Source organism: Pygocentrus nattereri, chromosome 5, assembly GCF_015220715.1.
Source record: "Pygocentrus nattereri isolate fPygNat1 chromosome 5, fPygNat1.pri, whole genome shotgun sequence".
NCBI classification, from domain to species: Eukaryota; Metazoa; Chordata; class Actinopteri; order Characiformes; family Serrasalmidae; genus Pygocentrus; species Pygocentrus nattereri.
Window position 1 is genome coordinate 43,288,942 of NC_051215.1, and position 16,263 is coordinate 43,305,204.

The following is a 16,263-nucleotide window of genomic DNA, read 5'->3' on the forward strand; positions in this document are numbered from 1 at the left end:
ATGCAGAGAAGGAAGCTCTTTTTGAGCTATATGCCTGAAGCTGTCTTCACAAGTTGAAAGTGAAATTCAGATAAAAGCGCAATGAAAAGCACTTCTAGAGCAATTTCACCATGAGATGAGTTTTTTTTACACACACACACACACACACACACACACATCTCCTAAGCCGCTTCTCCTTCTGGGTCGTGGGGGGTGCTGGAGCCTATTCCACCTTGATTCATTGTGTTTAATTAAAAGCATTGTTTTTAAGAATGATGTTCAAGTAGATACGTAGGATATATGTCTATTTTTAATGACCACAACACATATACATATCTTTCAGCACATATCTTGTTGAAAAATCAAGATATCCTTTTCAATATTTAACAACCAACACTCAGCTGTTACCCTCTGAAGCCCACAGTTCCCTTTGGCATGACAGCTGTGTATTAAATGTTCATAACTGCGCTGAAATATGGAGTATCATTATGTCACTGATATCATGAGGTATCCTGTGAAGACATATTGTGAACACAGCTATACTTAATTGTGCATTGCACTGAGCTCTGGAGAGCCCTCCCCGGGGCTGAAATTATTCATGGAAATCATGTCGCTGTCCGTGGTTCTGAAAGTGATGCCATTTCAGTTGGTCTAGTCTAGACTCTTTGAAAATAAAGATGCCAAAAAAGCTCTTTGATGCAATGACACAAAAGAGCCATATTGGGTTCCTTCAAAAGTCTTTTAATGATAGACTTTTTAAGAAACGTTTTTTTATGAAGAACCTAAGAATAACTTAGCCACTTTGCATTGTAGACTATGTAATTCCTGGATAATAATCAATCAACCTTTATTAAACCTCAGAGAACATTAAAGGTGACACTCATTTTCAATGTTGCTAAGCTTTAAGGACATAAAAAGCCTTAAGCATGTAAAAAGAACTTCCATGTAAGAACCTCCGCATGATACATAAGCTCTATATCAATTTATCCCTTGTATTCCAAGGCTTTTTACACTCTTAAGGGTCCATATCACATTGTTCTTGCATTGTATTGTTCCCCCAAGATTCACTTATGTGGTTTTATGTACTAAAATGAAGTTTAATTCTCAAAAATTATATTCTTAAAACTCCCTTCCCTTAGAATTAAACAGGCTAGATTTGGTCCATTTACCATTTATGGCATTTGGCTGATGCTCTTATCCAGAGCGACTTACAATTTGATCAATATTTACAATTTGGTGCTGTGCCTTTACGAGAGATGTATGTAAATGAGCTATGTTCATAATACACTGAGTCTCAAAAAGCAGTGCAGGTTCTTAGAACTTCAACATGAATGGGCATGGTCACACTGCTGTAGGCTGTATAGGTGTATATATGTCAATGGTTTGGCTTTTGATGACATCACATAAACAGCAGATACAAAATGGGCTGCTTTTGCAACTTAGTTTCCATATATGGAGTGTACTGAGGAGGTATTGGAACATTTTGAAACTTTAACCATGTTTACAAATCAAATCAAATCAATTCAAATTTATTTGTATAGCGCTTTTTACAACGGATGTTGTCACAAAGCAGCTTTACAGAATTTCGGAAAAGGAGTGTAAGAATGTACAAACCCACCCCCCCGGTGGGCAAGCCAGGGGCAACAGTGGCAAGGAAAAACTCCCTCAGAGCTGAGGAAGACCTTGGGAGGAACCAGGCTCACCAGGGGGCCCCATCCTCCTCTGGTCAAACCACCTACAAATGATTATACTACTAATAATAATAATCAGCAGTTTTATAGAAAATGTGCTTTTCCATGATATAGGTCCATTTATTCAAAAGACCTGCTTAAACCCTTATTTAAGTCTTTACGGCTTTTTGTAGAATTGTAAATCCAAATCAAATCCATTTAGCAACCTAAATGGTATGATTGTGGCTTTCTTTTTCAAGAATTGTGTTGGTGAACTTTGGCATACACTTGCTGTGCAACTGCATATTACTGAAACCTATACTCAAACAGAGACATTGTAACACCTCAGAATGAATGCGCAGCATTTCAAAAAGCAATGGGGGAATCTATTAAATCAGAGAGATATTTCAAATCCATGAGAAGCGAAAGATTAAGATTACATTATTAATGCTATTTTCTCAGCTACATTTCATGGGCTGATAACTCACAACAGTCCCTTTCCTCAGCAGCTGCTCCTGTTTTTGAGTGTCAGCGCTACCAGACCCTGTCAGAGTTCACCCAGATGTCAGTGTCAACATGAATCACTGACAACAGGCTCCAGACTCAGAGAGCACCTTTGACTTCACCCAGCGCTGCTCCATGTGCTCAGCTCCAGCCCTCAAAGCATGATTACACACTACACATTTTCATAACACTGCATAAAAAGCCTACATTGTTCAATGGCTTGTTTAAAGGCAAGCCTGTGGTGAGTGTTAAATCTGCTGCTTTTACTGCCGTTGCTAGTGTTGTTGTTATTATTGGTAGGGGGTTTAATGTAGGGTGCACCTTCTTCTCTTAACAGCAGAGTGAGAGGTGCCAAGTGACATCACTACATCATCCTCTGAGAATAGAAGCAACCATTTCTGCCTTGTTCTACAAGTTTCCTTCTTTATATTTCCCGACTACGATGTAACATCTTGAAGTTGAGTGCTTGAGAAAGCCACATGACAGGAGACAAGAAGGCCTAGTCTATAGTCAGAAATGTGTATGTAGTTTTGTAGCAAAATTGGGCTGGATTTTCTCCAGGTATTCCTATTAAATTGGATGCCATATTTAGAGTATAGCAGCTGTTTTTGTACATTGCACTGTCTTTAGACATTAGAGAACTGCTGTTTTACACCCTGCCACTATAACCTAACCAACGAACACAGTAGTCTTAATTGTTGCTGTTTAAAGTTGCAGCATGTTGTGATTATTTTAATGCCAGGGCAAAAAAAATGAGTCTGGGGTTCAGAGCCGGTCCTGACCTCCTTGGGGGCCTAAGCAAAAGTGCAATCGTTACAGTCACACCTGACACCCCAGTGACTTCCACTGCAGTCCTCCCTCCTTTAAAACAGTTTGCTCCATCTGTCAGTCCAAGAATAAGTAGACCTATGCAGAACAGAATGAGATGTAAACCAACAATATTTAAAATTATAGATAATGCTTATGAATCATTTTATCAGCTGCATCAGGCCTATTAAAACTGACTCCCTCAGATTTCCTTTCATACATTTTCAATTCTAAAATACTATTTATACCATGATTTGACTGGATACTTGATGGGTACTATTAACAGAGAGATGTGTATCCTTATTATCCAGTTTGCCCAGCTTATCAACATCTCAAATTCAGTATTTGACGAAGAGTCGGCATAAATCCATGGCATTAGTCCAGAGTTGTAACCACTTGACTGAGACACTAGATATCATTGTCTTGTTTTAAGTGATGTACATCTATGAGGAGTGTGCCTTCATGCCCTTATATGGTCTGGACTGGGCTGGACTTGACTTTATAGAGGCTGCTGCTGCAAAGTTTCATTTCATAAATGTGCATATGAACACGTCTGCACATGGCATGATTATCTTTTCTGAGCTTCAGTTTATGAACTCTGTTGCCCAATTGCCGTTCATCAAACATCGTAAATAGTTATATTTCACACTCACACACCAGAGATGTGCTCTGCTGGGATTCCAGAGAAGGAAAATACTTGAGTAATTGTACCTTGTTACCACAGTCAGGTGCATAAATATATGAACGAAATTACTGTTATTTTAGTTGTTTACTACAGCATATTGGAGTTGATATTTAATGATGAATCTGAAAGCTCTTTGGACTTCATATTGAGATTTAACAACAACAGATTCCAAATGCAGATGCAACACTTGGAATCAACTTTAGACCTTTTATCTGTTTTATTAGTAAAATAATGAGGAGTAACACACATTTGGCCATGGAGCGACTCAGATATACTTATGAGCCCTCAATCTGGGTGCAACAACATATGAAAATGGTTGTAATTATGAAACTTTTAATTCAATTTGGAGGTGAACACCCTCAAATTAAAGCTGAAACAATGCACTTTGCATTCATATATTTTTAAATTTCAATTTCAATTTTCAAAAGAAAAAAAACATACTTTTTACATTACATTATTGGCATTTGGCTGACGCTCTTATCCAGAGCGACTTACAATTTGACCATTTTACACAATTGGCCTGACTGCATGTCTTTTGGACTGTGGGAGGAAACCGACGCAGACACGGGGAGAACATGCGAACCCCACACAGAGAGGACCCCGGTCGCGGAATCGAACCCAGGCCCTCCTTGCTGTGAGGCGACAGCGCTACCCACCACGCCACCGTGCCGCCACTCTTTTTACTCTTTACATTTTCATTTACAGTACTCATTAACAATCTCAAAGACCAGATGTCTCTCTTCTTCTGCTCATACTTTCACTTGACTATTATTTCCACCCCTGGACGATTGATTATGCACTCCAGCCTTCAGAAATCAAGGTTTAAAGCCAAACCCTGTCTTGTTTTGTTTTGTATTGTTTGCATAGACGAGAGATGACCTGGACAGTGTGAGAAATACAGTGATTTAATTTCTTAAAACTTTACTTCACAGGGGAATAAGCAGGTTCACTGATGTTGCTCAGATGCATTCTTTGATTAAAATGAAACAAAGCAATATGACAACTCAGAAACACAAGTGATGTTCTTTGTCAATTCCATTCTCAAAAAGCACTTACAACTGTCGTCCTTTACTGCCCCTCCCACCCTTTCCCCCAGCATTTTCTTTCTGCTCTAACACACTCATTTTAAAGGCATGAATGATTTGGTAACGAGATGAGCTGAGTCAGGTGTGTTGGGAGTTGGGGCCCACAACACTGGCATAGATGGTGTATATGAGCACTTTGGATGGGCATAAAACTCATGTTCATGTGACAATCTTCAATTGATAACAATATTTCACAGCATGGTTCAGTTTAATGACAGCAAAACTGTGGCTGTTTAATAACAGATTGTGCTGATTGATTTATAATGCGTCTAGAAAGAAAAGATGAATTGCTGGAAGGACTGAAAGTGTTTTCAATTAGACTTGCTTCAGGAATTAAGATGAATGACTGCATGAGGCTTATATAAGCTACTAAAAGAGCATATATTGTATATTGATAAGGCGCTTCAAGGCACATTCTACAAAACGATGTATTGATTAACAACATGGTTTTCCGTTACCTGTTTTTTGGAGAGAGAGAGAGAGAGAGAGAGAGAGAGAGAGAGAGAGTATATCTAGGCAATACACATTTGGGAGAAGTAAGAAGAGAGAAATAAGAAGTGGGATGTGAATGAAACCCACCCTCTGCTCCCACTTTTGATTTATTTAACATCCTCCACATTTGATGTGATCCGGATTTGTGGCGCGCGCTGCCTTTCTGCTCGAGTGTGCGCGAGCCCCGCGTCTTTCTCCCCCACCGGGATTACACTCACTCTCTCTCTCTCTCTCTCTCTCTCTCTCTCTCTCTCTCTCTCTCTCTCTCTCTCTCTCTCTCTCTCTCTCTCTCTCTCTCTCTCTCTCTCTCTCTCTCTCTCTCTCGCTCTCGCTCGCTCGCGCTCCCGCACTGCTCCCATTAGCGCAGCGACAGAAGGTTCGAGCCTGGAGCGCGCGGAGTCTGGAATGAGCGCGCTCCACCGAGGCGTACCGGACACTCTTTGCTGGCATTCGGGCCGCTGAGGCACGAGTCGGTGTTGTGGACCGCTGTGGACAGCGCGCGCTGGTCTCCTAGAGAAATGCCTGGTTACAGACAGCAGCAGCATTACGGGTGAGTTGGAGCGCCCGGCTCGCCACTTAGCGCTTCTCCGTCTTTCTCAGCCTCGTGACTCGCTTTGAGAGCGCTAGACTCTTGGGCAGCATTCAAGCAGTGTCATTAAAAGTAACTTTGTCTGTCCGTAAGACTAATTACACCGAAAGCTCGCGTATCTCCACCGTCAGACCCTGACGCTCAGTGAGCGCTAGCCCACTGTGTCTGCTCGGATGAGAGCAGACGTGGCGGTGCGTGACTCTCACTTGGTTATTGTCCTTTTGGGATGCAAATGCGACTTTTTCACGTTGTGTCGGGCAGCCCGGGGCAGCCTGGAGCAGCGAGCAGCTATAGTTATTTATGCGTTGTTATGTGCTTTTTAGAGCAGAGCTGGACATCACAAAGGTCGCTGTTCAGTCTGAACGCCCTGGCTGATTGAGAGGGTGTGACCAGCACCTCAGCCGACACCACAGGTGGATCTGCTCAGTGGGTCTAAATGGGTTATACAATCAGTCAAGTACATGAGGTTTAGGAGTTGGAAGTGGGTGCTTGTGTGTGGTGTGTGGGCATAAGTGCGCGTGTGCCTACGTGTGTGGCCATGTATTTAGGTGTTTTGTGTGTATTACATGTCTCACACACACCCACACACACACCCACACACACACATATATATATATACGTATGTATACATACATACATACATACATACATACACAAGGTTTACTAGCATACATCAAAAATACACAAAAGAACATATATGCAGATACAGATAGATAGATAGATAGATAGATAGATAGATAGATAGATAGATAGATAGATAGATAAACGAGTTTCTCTAAAGGCATTAATAAAAGGGGTGACGGACTGGGGGGGTACCTACAGGATTTAATTACATTAGCCTTGAATTTATTGCTACTTTCCTGCCTTAATTGTCCTTGTCAAGGACAAACTCACTCTAGCGAGGCACGACACGTAAATCAAGTTCCTTAATCATTATGATTGTCATTATCCTTACCACTATTAAATTCCCCTCTCTGTCTCCTGATGTAAATCATCACACTTGGCTTCCTTTTAATAGTGAAATGTTATGACGTGATAACTACAAGAATTACAAGACCATCATTTTATAATCTATTATTCACACTCATTCAAGAGTGCCTTTAAAGCCATCTTTTTTCCCCAGACCAGGACATTCGAATCTAAATCTGCACTTAACGATACAATCTTTTTTACTTGCAGAGGGGTTTTTTGCAAAGTGTTGGTACCACTTGTGGCATATGCACAGCACATAGCTCTCAGCCAAGCATGACATTAAAAGTAGGACTGGAAGTGAACGGGATTATCATAAATGAGGTTTTGGGAGGAAACTGCAGGAGAGGAGGAAGCCCAACATTATCATCAAACCCCCAGAACCTGGCATGTCATATTTCTACCAGATGTTCAGAATAAGAACCTTAACAGTATAAAAAATAGCCCAGGATTTACCCAGAAACTACTTGGAATAGATACTATGTATAAGAATATATATATATATATATATATATATATATATATATATATATATATATATATATATGTGTGTGTGTGTGTGTGTGTGTGTGTGTGTGTGTGTAGGATATTCTACTCTTGCTAGGGACTAGGCATGTGTCAATATAAAAATGTAGATCATATGTACAGTCATAAAAAAAAATCTCTGGTGAAACTGTAACTTGTTTGCCTAACAATGCAGTGATGCTATTTCAAAGTGTCCGAAATAACAGTGCTATGTGAATTTGAATCATGAACTGAATCAATAAATGTGAGTAATGAATCTTTGGCAATGTTCTGACAAACCTAGGCACCAATGTAACATGTTAGTGGTCTCATTCAGTAGATGAAGTATCTGGGATTAGGTTTCTAGGATGACCTGTTGGCCTTATTTTATATGTGAAAACTGTGTTTACAGAAAGAGTTGTATTTTAAGCTAATTCTTCAGTTTAATGAAGGCAGCTAGGTGATGCATGTAATGCTGTGACAGAGCAAGGTACTAAATGTACAATAGTTTTTGAAGGCCAATGCACTTTATTAGCAAAAACTGATATGGCTTAGAAAATTCCACTGATTAATGTTAGTAATATACCATGATTAGCGATATTTGTAAAAGTAACGCATTCTGACAAATGACATATAGTGTGAACTGGGCATTCCAGGGAGTAGTGTAGCATCCCGGTCCTGGCTTGCATGGTCGTAGAAGGCATGGCCATGCAGAGTGGTCATGGGCACAGGCTCATGGGAGGTACCAGTGCCAGTAGGAGAGACTTTAAATGTTGTAAATCAGTCGATGATGTGTGTATGTGTTATTTGTGCTGTTCTGTGCTGGGCTGTGGGGTAGTTGGTGTCGTGTTAATGCCTACTGTCAGGGAGACTTCTGTGGCTATAAGTGACCTGCCCCCCTATTACAGTAGTTTGAGCAGAGCTGTGTGGCAGTTCTTTGTTGCTGGTGTAAAGAGCATTTGCTTGAAGCGCTATCTTTCCCATGTCTTGTTCTACAGTGTCCAGTTTAAGTCGTCAATCACTTCAGGTTGGACATCACTTTGAAAATGTAAATGAAAAATCATCACTGGAAATATGTGTCAATGGAAAAATCCAACAATATTTATGTAATCATCTACTTTTTCTAAAGAGAGAGAGAGAGAGAGAAACGGAGAGAGAAAGAGAGAGAGAGAGAGAGAGAGAGAAAGAGACAGATAGAGACAGAGAGAGAGAGAGAGAGAGAGACAGAGAGAGAGAGACGGAGAGAGAGAGAGACAGAGAGAGAGAGAGAGAGAGAGAGAGAGACAGAGAGAGAGAGACGGAGAGAGAGAGAGACGGAGAGAGAGAGAGAGACAGAGAGAGAGAGAGAGAGACAGAGAGAGAGAGAGAGACGGAGAGAGAGAGAGACGGAGAGAGAGAGAGACAGAGAGAGAGAGAGAGAGACAGAGAGAGAGAGAGAGACGGAGAGAGAGAGAGAGAGAGAGAGAGAGAGAGAGAGAGAGAGAGACAGAGAGAGAGAGAGAGAGAGAGACAGTGAGTAATGGGCGGGTGCCACTGGTGTTTTTGAAATGTTGCCCTCCATTCTCACTCAGCCTTGACTTTGTGAGGCAGCAGTTATTACCTGCTTTGCCCCACTGAAGGACACCTAGCAATCAGAAACACTACAGTAAGAGCACAGGTCAGCAACTCAGGTCATCCTGAGGTAAGACTTCAATCCATCATAAGGTTGCAGGAGACTGGCTGTCAAACAGATGATAAGCCGCTCTCAAACGTCATGTGAGTTATGCCTTACAGCACGGTTCAAATATGAGCCATCTGCTATCTGTGGCCGAAATCTCCCCAAAATGAATCCGATCCTGGGAATTTGTTCAGCTTGAATGAACTTGATCTTTAACTTAACTCCAGAAACATTTAATTTCCTAAAATATGATTTAAAAATATGTTGCCATGTTGCTTAGGCCTAGTGAGTGGGAGGGGATGATCACTAGTTTGCATATTTCTCTTTTATAACTGCTCTGCTTTTGATGTCAGGTTGCTTTTCTCTGTAACCTATATGATTGATTTTGGAATATTTTACAGCTTCTGAACAGCTGGCAAGCATGACCCTGTGAGACTGGGGGCTTGAATATGCTTCAGCTGTGGTTTGGATTATTCGGTATCTCATGCATTTCTCTTTCACAACTCTTACTTCAGACAGTGATGGACAGTTTTTTGGCCCTTTTGAAACAACTCTCTTAGTTATGTGGGTTACTTCCGCCAAAGATAAAGTCTAAAAGATTTTCTTACTTACTTCTTACTGTCCATCTCATTTTATGAAATGCTGCCTGGTGTATGAATACCTAGTAGATGACATTTCCTTTTTTTAATTACTCATAGCCAGGTCAGTGAACTGGCTTATCTGATTTAAGATCATGAACAAACAAGTGTGACATATTTTTACCTAATTTTCTCCTAACTTTAGTTCTTGTCAATTCCCTGTGTTTGCTAGGTCTCCCCATATCACACAATGCTCCCAAGCTGGGAGAACAAACTATTACATGCTTCTGCGGAGACCTGTGAAGCCCCTGCATCTTCTTGAAGTACAAAGAGAGCTCAACACACTTGAAGAAGAATACTAACAGGCACATTGGTGAGCACCATACTGAGTGATGGGAGGGCCATCCTACCAGGCCAATTATGCTCCCTTGGAACCACAAGTGGCTGAGGCCTTGCCAGGGATCAAACTCTCCTGATGCTCCTGATCCACTGCTAAGACAGTTGCTCCACTTTTTTAAGACTCATAGTGGAGTCAGTGATATTCTTTAAGACCCTGTGTTACAGGGTAAAAGTCAGTGCTCTAATGTAACATGGCATTAGGCTTTAATCAAGGGCACAGTTGCTGTGATTCGAGGAAGGTCAAGTAAAAGTAAAACTTGGAACTTTGCAAATGGAGTCAGCATTCCTCGTGCCCAGTCCATGATTCAAACAAGCAGTATTCCAGGTTCCTGTTCTGCTGCTCTACATCCACAAACCCAGCTTCAACATAGGCAGTGCCAGGGAGAATATTGGGTAAAAATAAGAAAAGCATGTATTATCATTTCAAGTGCAATCTTATGGCCTATTCACACCAAGAACGGATGTGATATTTAACGTAGTGGGAGCACCAATCCATGTGTTTTTTGTCTAAACACTCTAAAAACACGCGAAGAAGGTGGAAGAAAAAGAAATGAATTCCATGAACACCAATGATAAAATCATAATTTTTCTTTTGAGCACTGCAACTAAATAGCACATACACCTCATACAAGACTGTCTCATGCATTGATCCTGAAGGGATTTGTGTATGTCAGTAAAGGAATTCAAATCCCCGTTTCCCAGATAATAAAAACAGCTTTATACAGTTACTCTGATGTACCCACAGTCATTCCCAGCCTTTCACCATAAAGTTTCTTTAATTTGTGCATTTTTTATAGTGCTTCTTGTATAAGCTGTTGTGCTTTGTAATGTGACGCTGGCCTCCTGATACATGTTTATTTGTGCTGCAGCCATGACAATTGAACCCTGATTGGTCAGCCTGATGTTCAACATACCAATACAATGCAGAAAACAAAGCTCTGATTAAAACAATTATGCAGTGTTGCTGTCCATCAGTTTCAGACTGTGATTAACGGCATTAACATACATGTTCACCTTAAAACTTGACATACATTTTTTTATATTTATCCATAAAAATTAGACCCTGTGACTCTGTAAATAGGCCTTTACTAGTTTATGACCCCAGTGGAGAGAGTCATGGTATATTTGAGCACAATTTCTTTTTACCTGATTTCACCTGCTCGCTAGGTCTCCCCTATCATACAGTGCCCCCAAGCTGGGAGTGCGTAGGCTATCACATACCTCTGCAGAGACATGCAAAGCCAATGCATCTTTACAAACTGCCACTAATGCAATGACAGCTCAACATGCTTGAAGAAGAACACTAACAGGCACATTGGCTAGTACTACACTGACAGATCCTACCAGGCCAGTTATGCTCTCTCGGACCCCCAGACAAGAAGGCTTCTTTGTTGCAATGCCATTCAAACCTTCCTTAAAACAACTTTTAATGGATAGTGGTTAAAAACTTAGATAAACCATTTAATTGAAAAGTTCTTTAGGGAAAAATGTTTCCCAACATGGTTCTCAGGGCGTCTCAGACAGTCCACATTTTTCCTTTATCTCTGTGTAATGAGTTAACTTGGAGTGCAATTGTTCACCATCTGGGGGCCCTGAGGACCTGGTTGGGAATCACTGCTCTACAGTGTTCCAAAGAACCTTTTTTGGCACGTTTGTTTGTGCAGCACAAAGAACACATAGTATGCAGCAGTCACGTAAGTACATGTAACTTGTATACTGGTTGTCTCACCTACACATTCGTGTTAAGACCGATTGGCTCCCTGGCATAGATGCGCTGTGGGAAGTGTAGTTTGTTGATTGTGATGAGGTCTGTTGGAGCTCTTCCACTGTCAGCCTTGAGCCATTCTGATGCTCTGTAATTCCTTGCCTATATCATCTCACAGTCTGATATGATTTGACTTCATGAAGCCTGTAGTGTGTTTGTGTGTGTGTGTGTGTGTGTGTGTGTGTGTGTGTGTGTGTGTGTGTGTGAGAGCATTCCATGCTCTATAGTGAAAGGCAGTCGCCCACACACTCAAGCTTGTGGCTGTCAGAGGGTTTAAGGCTGAAGAACTGAGTGCTTCTCACTCTGCATCAGTCTTTAGTGTGAAGGATGGCAGAGGAGTGGTATGGATATTACAGCACCCACACTGGGTAGAGTATTCGAATAAGTTCACTATGTTTGGAGGTATGTGTGGTAGGATGCCAGTGCAAGAACTGTGTATACTACAGTTATAGTAATCAACATCATCATAATCATCATTAAACATTTTCGTTTTCATAACTCTCATCATCATTACTGAACATCATCATCATTATCTGTACTAAAGATTGAGCTCATGCTGTGCAGATTTTAAGGCATGTTGCATGCTATTGTTTTGCTTTACTTTTCACATTTATTTTTCCCAATTCAGTCATAGCCCCTTTTATTTTAGACTGAGTAGGCTCTCATCTGGCAGTGGAAAGCAAAGACACATAGGGTTGGTCAATATAAATATTTAGATTGCAATATTTTTAAACACAATGGTTTCATTAAATGGTCTACATATATGTATGTATGTATATATGGCCACTTTACTAGGTACACCTTGGGATGGACATGGTCAGCAACAATACTCAGGTAGGCTGCAGCATTTAAATGATGCTCAATTGGTACCAAGAGGCCCAAAGTGTGCCAACAAAATATCCCACACACCACTACACCACCACCAGCCTGAACTGTTGATACAACGCAGGATGGATCCATGCTTTCATGTTGTTTATGCCAAATTCTGAATGTCGCAGCTGAAATCGAGACTAGACAGACCAGGCAACATTTTTCCAATCTTCTGTGAATTGTCTCAGTTTAGTCTTAGCTGAACTCAGTCTATCTTAGCTGACAGGAGTAGCACCTGGTGTGGTCTTCTGCTGCTGTAGCCCATCTTCTTCAAGGTTCGACGTGTTGTGCATTCAGAGATGGTATTCTGCATTCCTTGGTTGTAACAAGTGGTTATATGAGTTACTGTTGCCTTTCTATCATCTGGAACCAGTCTGCCCGTTCTCCTCTGACCTCAAATCAACAGGAATTTTCGTCCACCATTCTCTGTAAACCCTAGAGATGGTTGCGTGTGAAAATCCCAGTAGATCAGCAGTTTCTGGAATACTCTGACCAGCCCGTCTGGTACCAACAACCACGCCACGTTCAAAGTCACTTAAATCACATTTCTTCCCCATTCTGATGCTCGGTCTGCACTTCAGCAAGTTGTCTTGACCACCTCTACATGCCTAAAGGCATTGAACAGGTGTATCTAATAAAGTGGCCGGTGTGTGTGTGTGTGTGTATTTATATATATATATATATATATATATATATATATATATATGATTTCCTCCAGTCAGGGTTAAAGTAAAATAGCCTCCTAAAGTAAACAGTGCTGAAGCTACAAGGTCATAACAAAAACCTTAAACATTCCTTTCAGTGCAGCTGGTTTGATAATATGCAAGTGGAAAGACTTCTCAAAGATTTCTCACCACACTCTTAGATTAATGATGAGGAAAGTAAGAGGGAAGCTAACAGTCCCTCAAATATAATTGCATGGTGACCTGAAAGCAGCAAGAACAACAGTTACACAGAGAACAATAAGCAGTCAACTGTAGTACAATCTTCTCTATTACTGCACCGCTCTCTGTAAGAAAAGAGGCACAGAGAAGCATGTCTAAAATGTAAACAGAACTTTCTTGGAACAATGTATGCTGACAAAACAAAAATAGAACTCTTCGGCAGTAATTCAGCCTGTCATGTTTGGAGAAAGAAGGGTTACATCTGTGATCCCAAGAACATCTTAGAATGAAGCACGGAGGTGGGAGCATCATGACATAAGGCTACTTCTTTGAAAACGGTACTGGGGCATTACATGTCAGGGTAGGACATGTAAATGAAGCAGTGTTCCAGGACATATTAGAGAAGAAGTTAGTCTCATTTGCCAAGAAACTGAATCCAGGAAGAAGATGGACAGTTCAACAAGACATCAACTCCTAATACACAGCCAATATAACTCAATATTGGTTTCTAAAAAGCAAAGGATGAAGGTGCTTGCATGACTATCCAATCTCCTGGCTTAAATCCCATTGAGAAAATGTAGGATTTAAAAATTGTGAGTGCATGAGGGTCACCTATGTAACTTCTGTAAACATGTTATATGTATGTTATGTGTATGTTTGTACGTCGTGGTGAAGTTATCTTGGGTTATTGTGCTGATGCTGTCCTTAATTCCACAACAATTAAGTTTTTATTTTCTAAATAAAAGTGCATTTCAATAAAAGCACCTACCAGTTCTCATAATAGGCAGTGGTTGATACACAAGTAAACTCAATCCATGAAAAATCATGAAACAAGGCAAGGCTCAAAAACAGCACAGTAATATGCACAGAAATTGGCAAGAGTTAATGAGTCCGGTAAGTAATTGCATATAAGTCAAGAAACTAGCTGCATATGTGTGTAATCATGCGTGGACAAAGCCTTGGCAGAGCTGGAGCTGGAGAGAGCCAGTGCAAACTCCTGATACATCCAACACAAATTTCAAATATGAATAGAACTGAATTGTATGTGAAAGAACTCTCATAGAAAGGGTTTTACAAGAGATGATCTTTGTATTTTTTTTAACCAGAGGGATTTTAGCCACCCCCCCCCCCGCCTCCCCCATAGAGTATGGATTATTAATGAATTATTAATTAATATCAGCCCTATATTCATGACATTAACATTTTAAGATCATGAGGTCTAGCTCCATATAAAGTCACTCAGTTCGACAATAACCTCTATAAGACTGGAAGAGAATGCCAAGCTAGCATGTCAGCCATGCAAACCTGTAAACTATTACAAATGATGCCATTTCAGTCTATAAAACCTCATCTCACATTTATTAAAATGAATGGGCTGATACACATACGGACTGATGTACAGTAAAATCTGAAATGCTCATACTGAAGAGCATGTACCACACAAGTCTGTCATTGGCAGTGTGGAATCATAAGTGCTTGAGGGAATTCAAATGGTGGAGCTAATTTAACACTGCTGTTTTCAATATGTTCAAGCAGTCCCCACATGACACTGGCACTGATGTACATACGAGTAACGTGATTATTGGTATTTCAAATATGGTGTTGCAAATTTGGATAAACTTTTTTACTGTATAAACAGTATTTGCATTGCCAGTAGACTGACTGGCAGGCTCTGTGAGTGATACTGTGGCCATAACAGACAGCAAATATAATTACTCATTTCAGCATTTCATTATTTTATAAAAGAGGTTGGTTTGGTCAAGGGATTGTCTCACTACATTAACATGTACATCTTAAGCATAACATTTGTAGACTTAAAAAAGCATAACACACCTGCATGCATGGTTTGTATGCAACTACTTGATTGCATGATTTGAATTATTTGAATATTGCAAGGGAAAATTGTACTAATTTCAGATCAATATAATGGGAGCTACATATACAACCCTATTTCCAAAAAAGGTGGGACACAAAATTCAGAATGGAAATAAAAATAGAATGCAATGGTGTGCAAATTGCTACTGTACCACATTACGTCTTCTTTTAACAACCGTCTATAAGTGTTTGGGAACTGAGGAGACCAATGGCTGTAGTTTTAAAAGTGAAAGGTTCTTTCCTATTCTTGCTTGATGTCAGCCACTCAACAGTTCAGGGTCATATTGTTTGTTTCATAATGCACCAGCAGTTTTCAGTGGTTGACAGGTCTAGACTGCAATGAGGCAAGTTTAGCACCCGGACTCATTTACTATGAAGCCCTGCTGTTGCAATATGAGCAGAATGTGGTTTGGCATTGTCTTGCTGAGTTAAGCAAGGCCTACCCTGAAAAAGACATTGTATGTTCCACCCAAACTTGTACTTATTGTTCAGCATTAATAATGTCTTCACAGATGTGCAAGTCACTTGTGCCATGTGTAATAACGCACCCTCATACTATCATGAATGCTGACTTTTGAACTGTGTGCTGATAACAAGCTGGATGGTCCATTTACGCTTTAGCCAGGAGGATGTGGCGTTCATGATTTTCAAAAAGAGTTTTAAATTTTGATTCGTCGGACGACAGGACACTTTTCCATTTCGCCTCAGTCCATTTTAAATGAGATCAGGCCCAGAGAAGGTAACAGTGTTTCTGGATTTTGTTCATATATGGTTCCTTCTTGGTATATGTTTAACTTATATTTGTTAATGTAGTGGCAAATTGTATTAACAGACAATGGTTTTCAGAGGTGTTCCTGAGCCCATGAAGTGATGTCCACTACAGAATCATGTTTGTTTTTGATGTCTGAGGCCCCAAAGATCAGCCTTGGGGTTGTACTGTACATGTGACCA

The 16,263-nt window shown here is 40.5% G+C and overlaps 1 protein-coding gene across 2 annotated transcripts in view; it reads left to right on the forward strand.

The window, feature by feature from the left end:
* Positions 1 to 5,535: 5,535 nt before the first annotated feature.
* The window catches only part of LOC108426858 (gamma-aminobutyric acid receptor subunit pi), a 72,725-nt gene continuing 61,997 nt past the window's right edge, over positions 5,536 to 16,263 (forward strand). For both annotated transcript variants that reach the window (XM_017696660.2, XM_017696661.2), the window contains exon 1: positions 5,536 to 5,772. The gene's annotated coding sequence lies outside the window, so the exon portion shown is untranslated. The remainder of the gene's footprint in view (positions 5,773 to 16,263) is intronic.